This window comes from Rhinolophus sinicus, chromosome 14, assembly GCF_057876585.1.
Source record: "Rhinolophus sinicus isolate RSI-liver-muscle chromosome 14, RSI-T2T, whole genome shotgun sequence".
Taxonomy (NCBI): domain Eukaryota; kingdom Metazoa; phylum Chordata; class Mammalia; order Chiroptera; family Rhinolophidae; genus Rhinolophus; species Rhinolophus sinicus.
In genome coordinates, this window is record NC_142514.1 from 120,680,726 (window position 1) to 120,696,315 (window position 15,590).

The 15,590-nt window shown below is 32.1% G+C and overlaps 1 long non-coding RNA gene across 2 annotated transcripts in view; it reads left to right on the top strand.

Annotated features, from left to right (window-relative positions):
- The window catches only part of LOC141572197 (uncharacterized), an 831,933-nt gene extending 818,104 nt beyond the window's left edge, over positions 1-13,829 (top strand). For both annotated transcript variants that reach the window (XR_012497419.2, XR_012497417.2), the window contains exon 7: positions 13,678-13,829. This is a non-coding gene — a long non-coding RNA (uncharacterized LOC141572197). The remainder of the gene's footprint in view (positions 1-13,677) is intronic.
- The last annotated feature ends 1,761 nt before the right edge of the window (positions 13,830-15,590 follow it).

The window sequence follows — 15,590 nt, forward strand, 5'->3', positions numbered from 1 at the left end:
CATCTAGAAGTTGTCAGGGAGGTAGAATAATGGAGTGACTCTGGAATCAGACTGATAGAATTTCAAAATATAACCTCTCTCACCTAATAGCTTTTTTTTTTTTTTTTTAACTTGGTCCTTTCACTCAACATTTCTAAGTTTTTCAGCCATATAACAAAGAAAGAAAAAATACATCCTGATTTATAGGGTGTGGTGAGGACTAAATTTAAAAATACTATGTTTAAAGAACTTAGACCATGTCTGACATATTAAGTACAGAAATAAAGAATTAACTTTTATTACAACTCTCTTTTACTGTCAAGGAAACTTAAACTTACAATGTTTAAACTACATTCTACATCACATAACTAAGAAGATTCAAACTCAGGATTGACCTGAGGTTCTTTTGTGATTCTAGAATGCAAGTTCTTGCTTATTTAGTCTGCCATTTGTAGGCATAAGAATTATGAATAATTTAAAATCAGCTATTATTATTATAATTTGATTTAAATAATTGTGTTCAATATTCATAAGGAAAATAAAGCAATCAAGAAAATGTTATTGAACTCAATGTGGAATAAGAACAATATATTACATATACACTGAACAGTTAGCTTATACCCAAGTACACATACACATACCCAGTAAATTACAAGAGTTACAAAGTTTGCTCTTGGTGTGAACTTAAATTATTTGTAAATAGAGAAATGACCCATTTTAAATCAATTAAAATAAACTACTTTGGCTATCTGGATCTGATGTTAATTTTCTATTTTTTCACCCACAATTGCTCCTTGAAGACTCTTCTTTTTTTTAATTATGTGCTTTACAGTTTTTTTGCATTCATAAAAATGTATAGAAAATGAATAATATGCCAGAGGTCACACAGTGAGAAATTGAAAAATATTGTACCGAACCTGAAACTTTTGGCATATAGCTCAGTACTTTTTAACTAAATTATCTTCTTCACAAGCCAAATTACTGACTTTGGGGAAATCATGAGTGCAACAGATATGAGGTTGGACAATTAAGTTCGCGAACTCATCCTAGAAAAAATGTTACATATCTCATTGCTGAATATCACTACAGTCACCTTCAAAGTACTCCCCTTGGGAAGCTATGCACTGACACCAGCACCTAGTCCACCCTTCAAAGCAATTTTGAACTCTTTTTCTGGAATGGCCATCAGAGCTGTCATCATATTACCCTTGATGTCCTGAATGTCATTAAAATGTCTTCCTTGCAGTATTTCCTTTATCTTCTGGTAAAAAAAGAAGTCATTGAGGGCTAGATCAGGTGAGTAAGGAGAGTGTATACAGTTATTTGTTTACTGGCTAAAAACTCCCTCACAAACAGTGCCGTGTGAGCTGGTATATTGTCATGATACAAGAGCCACAAATTGTTGGTGAAAGTTCAGGTAGTCTTAACTTTTTCACGCAGCACTCCCAAATAGTAAATTTGGTTTGTCCAGCTGTTGCAAATTCATAACGAATAATCCCTCTGATATAAAAAAAATGTTATCAACATTGTTGCAATAAGTTATCAAACTTAATTGTCATACCTCATATGGATATTACATAGAATGCAACATTTTGGCACATTTAAAGTCCCCAATAAATAACTCTCTTTCAATTAGAAATCTGAAACTTGTTCTTAGATACAAATGGTTCTATGAAAATGGTTCTTAGCTAACTTCCCAGTAGCTGCTGTATCATATCTTATTTGTGCACCCCAGATGATGCTAACATGTTTGAGAATTAACATCAATCTCTGTGTGCCCAAACACGGATGTTTGTATGGTGTGTCTGTATATTAATGGGTAATACAGGAATGATCATTGGAATGGGTTTAAAATTGCTCTCAATTCAGAAAATATTAAATTAACTTCCTTGTCTAATTTAAAAATATCAGAACACATACAAATTTACCAAAAAATATTAGCTTTTTCACTTAGAGGCATGTATAGGCCGACATCATTAAAAGTTAGGTTTTTGTTTTGTTTTCCCACTTTATTATTTTTATAATGTCATTGATTGTCCTTATAAAATGAGCATCCTCCACATAGGAAATGAGCATTTGTGGGAGATTGTGAACTCATTGGTGAAGAGGTATAAAGATGCAGAGTAAAGCAATGGTTAAAACACTATCTTATAATTATTAATAGGGAGTCCTTGTAATTTTTTTCATTTTTTTCTTAAAACAATAAGTCTTTGTATCAGCACTTGTATTATTTTTCTCAAAATTATTATTCAAAACAACTTATTACATAGAAATTAAGAATTGGACAAAAGAGGAGGGAAATAAGGATTTCAAAAATTACTCTGGGTAACTTTACTAGTATGGAGATCACAATAATCTTCTAAGTTATTTTCAAATAAGAATTAAAGCAAATAAATAAACAAAAACTACCACATACCTCCCCCGCAGAAAACCCAAGATCAATCATATAGAATATATCTCCATATCTCCTCATTCATTTACTCTGTAAGCATTTTTATAACATTTTGTATGTTAGTACTTTTGGATAAATATAAGTAAACACCAATGAGTAATATAAACCTTCTGTCAAGGAACTCACCATCTGTGGTGGAGAGAAAGAGTCAGACAATAGAGTGTGTGGTGAGAAGTTAGCACAGGGCTTGAGGACCACATTACAGGGAACTTAGATTTTTGGCAAATGTGGTGACATGTGTGTCAAGAATAATTATATCACAAATAAGACACTGTTTTTCACTCGACATAAGATATAGAACTGATACCAAATATTCATTTTCATGTACTTAAAACAGTATTATGAAAAATTATCTTCTATATTTAAGAGGCTACTACCAAAGTCAGATGGTCTCATGTGGATAGGAAATCTGGCTAATTGTTTGCTTGTTCAAACCCACTAAACATCTGAACAGTTCAAATGTTCTTGGGCACAGGATCTTCTGCTTCTCTGTCATCTCTACTCTGCATTAGAAAAATTGTAAAACAGTTTAACCACTTTAGCATATGTGCCAGACACTATCCTAAAAACTTTACATGTATCATTTCATTTTATCTTCACAACACTCAGTTTAGTATAACTGTTATTCCAATTTTAAATGAACAAACTGAGGGACAGATGAGTTAAATAGTGTGGTGGATTTCATTGCTAGTAACTAGTGTAGCCAGGATTGAAACCAAGTTAGGCTAGCTCCGAAGCCTTTGTCTTAAACTACTGCACAAAATTTCCTTAACCGTGGCAGTACACCATTTCTCTTCAAACTAACATGATACTGGCCAGCTTTTATCCTTTGTTCTGAAAATGCATTTGGCATGAAGTAAAAGATTATAAAAGATTAACTCTGTCCATTTTAATTTTTTATCCTGGCTTAATGAGGTTTAGAAGACAAAGTACCTAGTAAGCCTTCAACAGGAGAGAAATCAATAAACATAGTTGTAATATTCACAATAATGGAAGACCACAACCATTTTTTATTTGAATCTAATATTCATGTCTCACTAATGAGTCTAAAGCATTGTTTATATAATAATCTTTATATAATAATACAATGCTATCCTCCCCAAGTATTTTCTTGCTTAAGTTTATTCAGTTTAAGAAATACTATTTGCTATATAAATTTGTATTGAAAGGTTTAAAGTTGACTGTGCAAGTGTTAGCAATGAATTATCTTGTGAATAAAAATGATATAACTGGCTAATGACCAGTGTAAAATTTACTATCACAGTTCTATTTTTTGTTTATGATTATTTGGTCCTAAATGTGGTCATTCTGCATTGAATCATTCCATTTCATCACAAATTCATGTCTAATACCCAGTGACATATTAGTAAGTCATGGTCATTTTGCTGTAAGGAGGATACAGAAATAAGATTCAAGGAAGTTGTGGCTGCTGGAATCTGTGGGACAGAGTAATGGAGAACACAGATACAGTAATGGAAATACATAGCTAGAGACCCAGAAATCTGAAAAGACCTTGAATCTGTTGGTAAATACTAAAGCATATTATTCATAGTGTGAAACTCTATGAGACTGGGAAAGAATGATTAGGAAGCTATATACAGAACAATTTCAATGCAGGACTTAGAGGCATTCAAGTTCTTATAGGCAATATGGAAAATCCTCACAAACACCAAAGACATTCAGTAGAGATACTGCAAGGATTGTGCCTCAGTAATATAACTAAACTAGTCCTAAAATAAAGGTTTCTCTGCTCCCAAAAAAAGTTTAATATGAAATTTTAAAAACTCAGAAAAGGATCAAAGTGATCTGCAAATAAATTAACTTACTGCCATAACAAAGCCCTACAAATATGCTCACAGGGAAAAAAAAAAAAAAAAAGTAAGACATAAAACAAAACTAAGCAAAAACTTCCAGAAAAGAGCATACTTTGTACTAAGAGTATCACTGGCTTGGATTATTTAAAGATTAGATATCACAGGATAAAATATCAGTGATCTTGAAGACATGATAACAGAAAATATAACTAAAACATACAGAGGGAAAAGATTGAAAAAAATAAGCTGGGTTTTAGTGCCTGTGCAACAAGTTAGAATGATCTAACTTGTATGAATCCAAATCTGAAAATGAGAAGTGAGAAAGCAAAGAAAGAAAGAAAGAAAGGAAAACAAAACAATTTCTTTTTAATTTATTGGGGTGACAATTGTTAGTAAAATTACATAGATTTCAGGTGTACAATTCTGTATTACATCATCTATAAATTCCATTGTGTGTTCACCACCCAGAGTCAGTTCTCCTTCCAACACCATATATTTGAACCCCCTTACCCTCATCTCCCACCCCCACCCCCTTTACCCTCTGGTAACCACTAAACTATTGTCTGTGTCTATGAGTTTCTGTTTCTCATTTGTTTGTCTTGTTCTTTTGTTGTTTTTGGTTTATATACCACATATCAGTGAAATCACATGGTTCTCTGCTTTTTCTGTCTGACTTATTTCGCTCAGCATTACACTTTCAAGATCCATCCATGTTGTCACAAATGGAAAACAAAACAATTTGAAGATGTAACAACTAAAGTTTTCCAAATTTGATAAACTACAAAGAGAAATATCCAATGATATAATTATATTAAGACATTTTAATACATCACGCTCAGTAACTGATCGATCATTAAAAGAAAAGTCAAGGCTATTCAGCTTCTGCCTGTTTCTCATGGGACATTTCCTCTGGGGAAGGCGAATCACCATGTAAAAATTTCAACTATTCTGAGACTGCCATCTGGAAAGTCCATGTAAGCTCACCTCAGATGAGCTCCTAACCAGTATCAAATCACAGCTATGTAAGAGAGCCATTAGATGTCAGACCAACTGAAACTTCAGGTGACTGCAAGCCCAGCCAATATTTGGACACTATTCCATAAATGAATCCAATCAAGTACTGTCCAGTAGAGCTCTCTCAAATTCTTAACCTACAAAATAATAGTATCATTTACAGCTGCTAAATTTTGAAATATTTCCTTATCCAGAAATTAATCATTGAAACAATCACCAAATTCATAATTAAAAATTGTCTCATACACACACACATTTCCATAACTTCTACATTGAGATGGTTTCAGTGGTACATTTCACTAACATTTTTAAAAGAAAAAATGTCAACACTTACAGAATAAAGGGATCAATTTCTACATTATTCCATGATGTTAGCCTAACTTTGTTATGGAAATCTGATACAGACGTGATATGAATTTTTTAAAATTAAAAGTTAATGTTACTTTTGACCATGGTTGTAGAAATTCTAATCAATATAATAATTAAATATCCAGCAATAGACAGATGAGATAGATGAGATAGATGGATAGATAGATAGATAGATAGATAGATAATATTCCATGAGCAAACTGTTTTTTTTATCCAGGAATGCTGCATCATTTTGATATTTGAAAATCTATCGCTGTCATTCAACATATTAACATAATGGAAGAAAATACTTACCACAATAAATTCAGAAAAAAAAACATAATAAAATTCAACATCCATTTGTGATAAACTCTCTTAGCAATCTAATTTTCTACATGTCTATTGACAGTGTAATAAGGTATAGCCACTGCGGAAAACAATTTTGACATTTTCTGTCAATGTCAACTTTGCACATATACCAATCCAAAGGCCCTAACTTTTTACTCCAAGGTTTATATCAATATGCATTTATATGTAAGCAATAAAATACATGATAAGATTTTTTTCAGCTTTACTATTAGAAAGAATTTCAATTGGAAGTAAGCCAAATGCCAATCAACATTTGAATGAACAAAGAATTATTGTTTCATTCGTACAATGAAATACTATATCACAATTAAAATAAACAAATACCAGTAAGAACATGAATTAATATTACCTGCAAAATGTTGACTGAATAAAAGACAGACACAAAACAATACACACTATATAGTACCATTTTTTAAAATTCCCAAAGTGACAAATTTATCTGTAATTTTAAAATGTAAGATAGTGTTTACAGTTGAGAAGGAGAAGGTAGAAATTATCTAGAAGTGGCATGCAGAACGCTTTATTAGGCTTGCAATAAACCATTTCTTTACCTACATTTATGGGTCGTCAGGTATAATCACATAGAGTAACAAGTGGTGGTAGGCAAAATAGAGGCCCCCTCATAAAGAAGTCCATGTCCAAATTCCTGAATCCTGTGAATATGTTAGTTAAATGACAAAGGGGAATTAAAATTACAGGTACAATTAAGGTTGTTAATCTCATGACCTTGAGATTTAAAGGTTATGTAAGTGGGGTGGGTAGGCTGGGAGATATAGTCACACAGTGGAATAGGGAGGCAGAAGAATGAGAACCAGAGAGCTGGCTGCATTACAAGGACTTGGCCCCACATTGCTGGCCTTGAAGATGGAGGAATGAGTCCATAAACCAAGGAAGGTGGGTAGTTTCTAGAAACATTCTCTCCTACAAGTAACAGAACACCACTGACACTTTGTAGCATAGTAAAATTCACTTCTGACTTCTGCTATCCAGAATTGTAAGGTAATAAATTTGTTTTGCTTTAAACCACTAAAATGGTTGTAATCTGTTATAGCAGCAACAGGGAAACTCATATGTTTCATCAAACTCTACATTATTTGTGCACCTTTTGTAGATATTGAACGTTTTCAATAAAAATATTATATATATATATATATATATATATATGCATGTGTGTATATTTATATAAAATCTATATTATATGAAAACACTTAATTTCACATAGCATTAACGTTCTCAGAAATCAATGTTCATAAGTAAAAAGGAGTTAATGTTTTGTGAACACTATGGATGGGAAAGATTCCCAGTGATCAGTAAGAAGACAATTTTGCTGGTGAACTTCCAAATCCCACGTGCAGGCCTAATAATGGCTCCCAAAATCTGTCCATACCTCAATTTCTAGAATCTGGATATTAAACCACATATGGTAAAAGGAACTTTACAGATATGACTAATTTAAGGACCAAGCAATAGAAAGATTATCCTAGATGATCCCGATGGGCTCACTACAACAGCAAAGATTTTTATACCGATTTCAGGAGAGTCATACTGGAGAAAACAACATGTGACAATAGAAACAGATAGAGTGATTTGAGATCATGACCTCAGGACTGCAGGCAGATTCCAGAAGCTGGAAACAGTGTGGAAAGAGCTTCCCCCCAGAGTTCCACGAAGGAAGACATCTGTGCTAACACATTTTAAACTTAAGAACTCCAGAATTACAAAATGATAAATGTGTTTTGTTTTAAGCCACTAAATATATGGTAATCTGTTACAGCGACAATAGAAAATGAGTACACCCAAACCTAGAATTAGGAAAAATGCCCTCAGCCAAATTAATTGTTTTCTTGGAAGTGTCTACTAATTGAGTTTAAGTCTACAGATTATGATTCCAGTCAAATGGCTTCACATAACTTGAATTTTTAGGCAGTTGGCAAGATTTCACCCACCTACCATCCTGACTTCAGATACTAGTAACTTTGTTAGGGTCTCCAGAAAATTCAAAGTAACGTCCTTTTGAAACACAATTGTTGTTTGGTATGACAATTCTATGTCCTGAATATAAAATTGGTAGGTATAAAATTCCCTGCCTTTAAACAATTTTTAAAATCTTTTAAAAAAAATATGTAGTAAACTTCATGAAGCACTTGGTATCAAGCTAATACAACATAGAGGAATTTAATGAACTGTTTTCAGGAAGAAGCAGCTAATGAAAGAACTTTTGCTATATCTAAGACATGAGGGAGGTTTCTCACTGATACTGACTAAAATAATAAATTGGGGGGAGGTGTTTTTAATTGAATGTAAGTAGAGGCTTTTAAGTAAAGATTTAAATTAGGAAATGATTTTTAACTCAGGAGAATAAAACATTTCATTGGCCTTTAATTTTTTGTGAAATTGAATATTCTTGGACTTTTACTTACAAGAGAACTAACCTATTAGTCTTAAGTTTTTTTTTTTTTTTCTGAGCTTTTGATAATATAAAGGGTTTATATTCAAATTTTGACATTTCTATGAATTATTGACATTAAGATATTAGCACTCTTAAGTATATATCATTGGAATCATCTGTTGACCTACTTATTAATGTACTATTCTGTGCAACATTTCAGAATAAAATATTAAATAAGAAACAGAATAAAGAATTAATTTTCAGACCTCGATACAAATTATGCTTGGAATATATTCAAGTAATGTGTTAACTTATCTCATTTCGGAGCTTTTTTTTGATGTCTAAAATCTATTATACCTGTCTGTTGTCCCCAGAGAAATACTGAATACACTTGAGGAAAGATGGGAACATGTCTGCCCCAACAGCTCTCTCACTTTTTTCTAAAGGGGCCATCTACGTACAACTAGATGATGAGTTGTGTGGTAAAGCCCAAAATAATCAAAGGAAAGTGCTCAACTGCATATTAATGTAAAATATTTCTTTCCTTCTCCTGATTTATCTTTCTGTATAGATGGAATCCCATTATTTAGTCTACTGACCTCTCTCTAGCTCCTTTCTTATTCATCAGGTAAAAGGAATTATTGAATTGATGAATATGGCAATATGTACTGAACACGTGTAAACCTGTCCTTCTTCCTCTTGGGAGTGAACTTAGTTCAGAGACCAGGCATCCAACATGGCTACTTCAGGAGGCAGCCTCTTGAACAGTTCTGCTTGGTGGGTATCAGCAAACCCATCTGACTAAATGAGGAATCCACATTCTATCTTCTCATCTTATTAACTAAAGAGGTATTTTAAGTTTCCATCAGCCATTCTAAATATTTCCTCAACTTGTTCAGAAAAAATACAGGGGAAACCATATTATTTTAAAAACTTTCTTCACTCCCCAGATTCCTTGCACAATGTATTGATAAGGCAAAGGAGACACAGGAACTCTAGTGGAGTTCTAGTGCAATATAAACATATACAACCATTCAGGAAAACAAACTGAAAGCACTTAGCACAATTATATTTTATTACCTAGGAATTCAAATAATGAGAATAGTCTAGAGAAACTTTCATACTTCCATAAAGAGATACATATAAAGATTTCTATCACAGCATTGTTTGCATTAGTGAGTTGCTCAGGGAGATTTATTATTTATTTCAATAAAATGTGCTATGTTCATTGATGTAACACTATTTAGAAGCCGTAAATGATAAATTAGAGGTTATACAGCTACTTGGATGGATCTCAGAAACAATATTAAATGAGAGTAATAAGAAATATAACATTTGTACTACCATATTATTTATTTACATTAAAATCACATATGTTAAAATAAAATGAATAACTTTTAAGTGTATAACTATACAGGAGTGTATTTTAAACACATTAGAGTAGGTATATAGTAGTTTCTCTTTATCCACCATTTGTTTTCTGTGGTTTCAGTTTCTAGTGGTCAATTCCAGGCTGAAAATATCAAATGGAAAATTCCAGAAATAAACAATTCATAAATTTTAAATTGAATGCCATTCTGAGTAACATAATGAAATGAGCAGGTCAAATGTAGCCTAAGGTTACACCACAATCCCTGTCTTTCACCTCACTTCATCTCATCACATAGGCATTTTATCATCTCAAATCATCACAAGTAGAAAGGTGAGCACAAGTATAAGATATTTTGAGAGTGACCATTTTCACTTAACATTTATTAGTGTATTGTTACAGTTGTTCTATTGTATTTGTTATTATTAATTTCTTACTAATTTATAAATTAAACTTTATCATAATTATGTATGCATAGGAAAAAACATATATATGGTTTGGTATTATCCATGGTTTCAGGCATCCACTTGGGGTCTTGGAATGTATCCCCCACAGATAAAGGGGGACTACTGTATATGGAGAGTAGGTACATAGCAGATGCGAGATTGGAAAAGTGTGAGTTTACAACATAGATCCCTGAGTGGGCCTCACACTAGAGATATATATTTAATTACATTAAGACTGGAATTTAGGAATAAGCATTTTTGTTAAACATGTTCAACAGTTTTTAAACTCTAAGACTGAGAATCATGGATAAATAGATTGTTCAAATTACTCAAGATTTTCACACTACATCTTAATATGCTTTTCAATACTACCTATCCTTCAACATATCTTCCTTCAAGTGACCCTTTACTCATTCCTCAATAGAAAGCTCAAAAGCTGTCTTCTCCATGAAACCTTCAATAATTCCCCAGTTTGAGAGGAAAATGTTATCTCTCACCTTTTAACCCTAACGGCAATTTTAGAAAATTCTCTTAGGACACGTTTCACATTTTAAATTAATTTTATTTGGCTCTATGCTTTCTCATTTTCTTGATATGAAGCTTATTAAAAGAAGGAAAAATGCCTCCAATATCCACCTTCCACGCCTCAAGCTTTTCAGTTGTTCAATGAATGTTTATTGAGCAGATTAATGAATTCACTAATACCTATATGTGGCACTTAAATATATTGCTTTGGTATTTTAATCCTCTATAGAAAATCAGTGATGGCTACCAAATAATTTGATTTATTTAGGTTTTTTGTTTGCTTGCCAATAAATGTTATGCAAAAAGCTCATATAATTTAAAATATCAGTATTTTTAAATAAAATCACTTGTTTTCAACTAAATACAAATCTAAATAACTTTTTTACATGAAACTTATTTCTATTTCTTCTTCTCTTAAAAACATGTTTTGCTTGTACTCTTTTTAATTTCAGAAAAAATACGTACATTTATTCAAAGTCAGTAGTAGTAAAGATGCTATGATAAATAGAGATAATGAGAGAAATAAAGGGGATTCCTTCAAAATAGAAAGAGCACCCAATGAAAAACAAGAGAAAATAACATTTAGAAAGCTTAGCTTGGGTTAGTTATAATTAGAAGTAATTTTCAAAATATTTAAAATTTGGAAAGACACAAGTATAGAACAATCAGAATGGAGTTAGTCCACAGCATTGAATCAAGATCTTGGAGGCCTTATTGTCCTAGGAATTACTATATTAATTTCTATATTAGAGCAAGTCCAAATTTGATCCAAGAGCGGGAACAGAGATCAAACCAGTGGCTATTTACCAGCTAATATGAACGTATTTCCTTATTTGAATAATTTATATATCTGTACCAGTACATATGGACTGAATAGCAAAACCTGTTATGATTAATAACAATAACAACATGAGAGTGTTCGAAATATTAAACTGTATATATTTAGTATCGCATTGTTGCAAAGTTATTGAAATTTTTTGTATAAATCTATATAGTTTGCCAGCTGCACTCTTCAAATCTGTTCAATTCTAGCTGCAGTTTGAAACCATTATGGCTCTTGACTGTTTTGGCTCATATACTGATGGGGATCTCTTTATGCAGTAGCTGACTGGGACTTCTAAGGAAGTGACAGCTATTCCAAGAATCTTTCTGTTACTGGCCATCCATTTCTTTAGTTCAAAGTATATTGGGGAGAATCAGCTTAAAGTATACTGAGGACATTTATATTCACCTTCTACCTTCCAAATTCCCAAGATGAATTTGCTTGTTTATCCCCCAGCATCTTGCCCACATCACTTCTCTTCTCGAGAATATATAAACTTCAGCTACCACTTTGGATAATGGAGTCTGGGCAAGGAATGGCAGCCAATCAATAATAGCTTTTTGTCTACATTCATATTGCTTTGGGAATACTGGCTAGACAGTAAGCTGAGCACTCTTACTTAAATGATACCCTTATTAAAAAATTAACCTGACATCATGGTATATATAATAAAGAAGCATACTTAGAAAGGAGACCGGTGTACATTCCCATCTCTTTTACTACCTAGCATTGTGAATTTGAGAATGACATTTAAAATCTATATGCTGTCATTTCCTCATTTGTAAAATAAAGAAGTTGAAGAAGAAAATCTTCAAGGCTTTTTAAAAAAATACTTTATTATTACCATTTGTACTATTGTTTTTACAATAATAAAAATATCCATTCTTCTCTTATTTTAGTTGCACGAAACGATTGAGTGTATTTTCAGTGAAGTCAAATAGATAAATTTACATTTCATTTTCTCTAGTTATATAATCTTAAAATCTGCATTATTTCCATTTTACATGATTTGCAATGATATTTTATTATTGTTACAATTATTATTATTGTTATTATTATTATTATTATTAAAACTGTGTCAGATAAAATGACTATAGGTTGTTCTGCCAACTTTCAAGCATTCAGAAAAAAGAAAATTCAACAGTGGAAAGTTGCATCCAAGATATCATGTTTTCAATTAATCTAGGCCTTTTCTTCATCTACAATTTTTTCTCCAGTTATTAAACCTACCAAATGTTAGTTTTTCATATTGCTGCCCAGAAAAATGTGATACTTCCCAACCTCTCTAATAGTTACATACAGCCAATGAAAAGAACCCGAAATCATCCAGGCAATTTCTAAGAGGTAAATTAGATGTTAGGGAAGCATCTCTTTTTTCTCTATTTTATCATCTCTGCTGGATGAAATGTAGACATGCATTCGAGCTACCTTAAGTGACATGGATAAGAATGACACCCTAGGATATTGAGCTACAAGGCAAAAGAGGACTAGATCTATAATAAATTTACAGAATTTCCACATCATCTTACACTTCATATGCAAGAGAGAATAAAATTTGTCATTTTAACGGCAATTGCCTTTTAAGTAATTTTTTATTTACCAGATGCTGTCCTGAATTCGTAAGTATGGTCTATCTGGAACAAGTTACAAATTGTGTGTGACAACTGTTATGACAGAAATAAATGAGAAGAAATTATCTACAGTAAATGGTGATGAAGTAGGCCTTCAGGATTAGGGATGGAGCAGACTTCAGTGGAGATTGTTTCCTTAGAGTAGTTAGGGAAAATGTCAACTTTCCTTGGAGCAAATCTGAGGAGAAATGTCCAGAACACATTTTTATCTTTCAGTTTTTAAAATGCCTTTTTTTAATATCATTAAATATTTCTAAGAAAACATTTAAACCATTTCAGTTGAAAATTTAACACATATTGTTTGTAGTTAAAATAGAATACTTAATATATGATTATGATATCCCACATTCAGAGAAAAGTAACTTGAAACTAGTTACTTTTCTAATGGTTTTCAAGAACTAGGAAAAATTACAGAACCAAATATGAATTGAATTTATAATATACTGATTTAGTCTCCTAATCCTTTTAAAACTTTTTCCTTTCTTCCCCTAAATTTACTTTAAGCTTTTGTTCCTTAGGTGAGAAGGATCCGGGCAAGAGTTTGTTTTTTCTGGAGTGGTGGCTGAACCCCTTCTCCAATTCTGCTCGACGACCCAGGAAGGCCTCTGCCTTCTCCCGGACCCTCAATTTTTCTCATGAACACTCTAGGAGAACCAATGGGAGAGTCTGCGAATTGGTGAGAAATTTTGTATTATTGGATCCCTGAGGTTCTATACTCCCCTGTCAGACTACATTAGGCTTTAGCAATTCATTAAAAAATGTTTAGCTCAGTCCCTACTCACTTGCAGAGTGATTCTGTCTTCGTCTCATGCTGACGACGTGTAAACCTGTACAGACACCTCACTAGCCTTGGAGAAGTATGTCAATTCTAGCTACTGGTTTGTCCTAACATTTTAGCTTTCTAATATGTTTAAAACAAAAATTAATTTATTACATTATCTGGCTTTATATTATCCGTTGGTTAGGAGTGTTAGATTTTCAGCTTTCTATACCCAAGGCAGCAATTGGAAGTTTCTTTAAGTCCCATTAACATGTTTTTGATTGCATGCTTCCAGTTTACTCTTACTTAATATGTAGTAACCTAGACTGTATATTTATAACTTGTCTTATTTCAGCACAAAAATTTTTACAAGTTTCATTTTTTTCATATTTTTAGGAAAAAGAAAATTTGTCTTAATCATTAATTTTATTTTACCACTAAAAAATAACCTGTCACTTCCCCCATGTACCAAATTTGACCATTTATTTAACTTATATTTATTGGGTAGCAATGAACTTAATATTGTGTGCAGTCGTGTAACAAGCCCAGAATATTAACATGTTCATCCAATAACAGACTTCACTTTCATGTGCATCCATTCTATATGAATGGAGTTATTTTATTATTCAAGCTTCTAATGATAGTTGAAAATGTCACTACAATGAAGCCTTCTTTTAATAACCAAGACCACTTGGCTAGAACTCTGCCTTCATTTCTAGCCTGTATTAAGTTATTTTTCCTTCAGATCAAGACATAGTTTTTGTAATATCTATCTGGTATTATAATCAATTAGTATTTAACCTCAGACTATGGATGAATCATCTCTCTTATTTCAAACATTGCTTCATAATATAGATTACTTTGCCATGTTTAACCCAGTGTATATGATTACTCTGATATCAGTTTTGGCTAAAAGAATGGCTTAATTATTGCCTATCTTTGGATACTGAAATTTGTTTTGCCACCTATCATAGAAGCCCACCTAAAACTACCGTTTGGTTTAGTCTCATTGCCAAGGGTCATGTCACAATACTTTTGAAGCATAACTATGTCACATCTATATTAGGTGCAGTTTTTATGATGATGCTAGTAAGAGCTACATATCAGAGCTCTCTGAAGTTGTTATACTTCCATGAATCTTCAGCTTCTATGTAATTAAAACAAATTATTTTACTACAATGTTAAACTAAAAATATTATAGTTTTCTTGATCTAAAGATCTTTTTATCTCTACAATTATTATAGCAAATGTGACCTTGGTCTTGGGAGAGGGGAAGGGAATTTTTTCTGTTTTTATTTGTCTCTAAAATTTAAGACTCTGGTTGAGCCTTCTGTTCTATTCTTTCTTACAATCAAGGAACATTTATTTCAATGATACTTCCTTCTAAATGCATTGTTTCTCCTCCCTCCCCACTTTGTTGTAGAAAAACATGTTTAAAACTTGAAATTCAAAAATAAATAGATAAAAATGTACTAACTTATAATGACAAATTACTAATATCATACAGTGTCACCATTTATTATCTCACATCTTAAATTATAACACTTTAAAATTATTGTTAATCATGTGCTGATATATTAATTTCATACTCAAACCATCAAATTTTCCCTTAAGTACCCAATTTTTTTCTTTTCTTTCTACTATTTATTTCCCCCAAAACATACCAGTAGT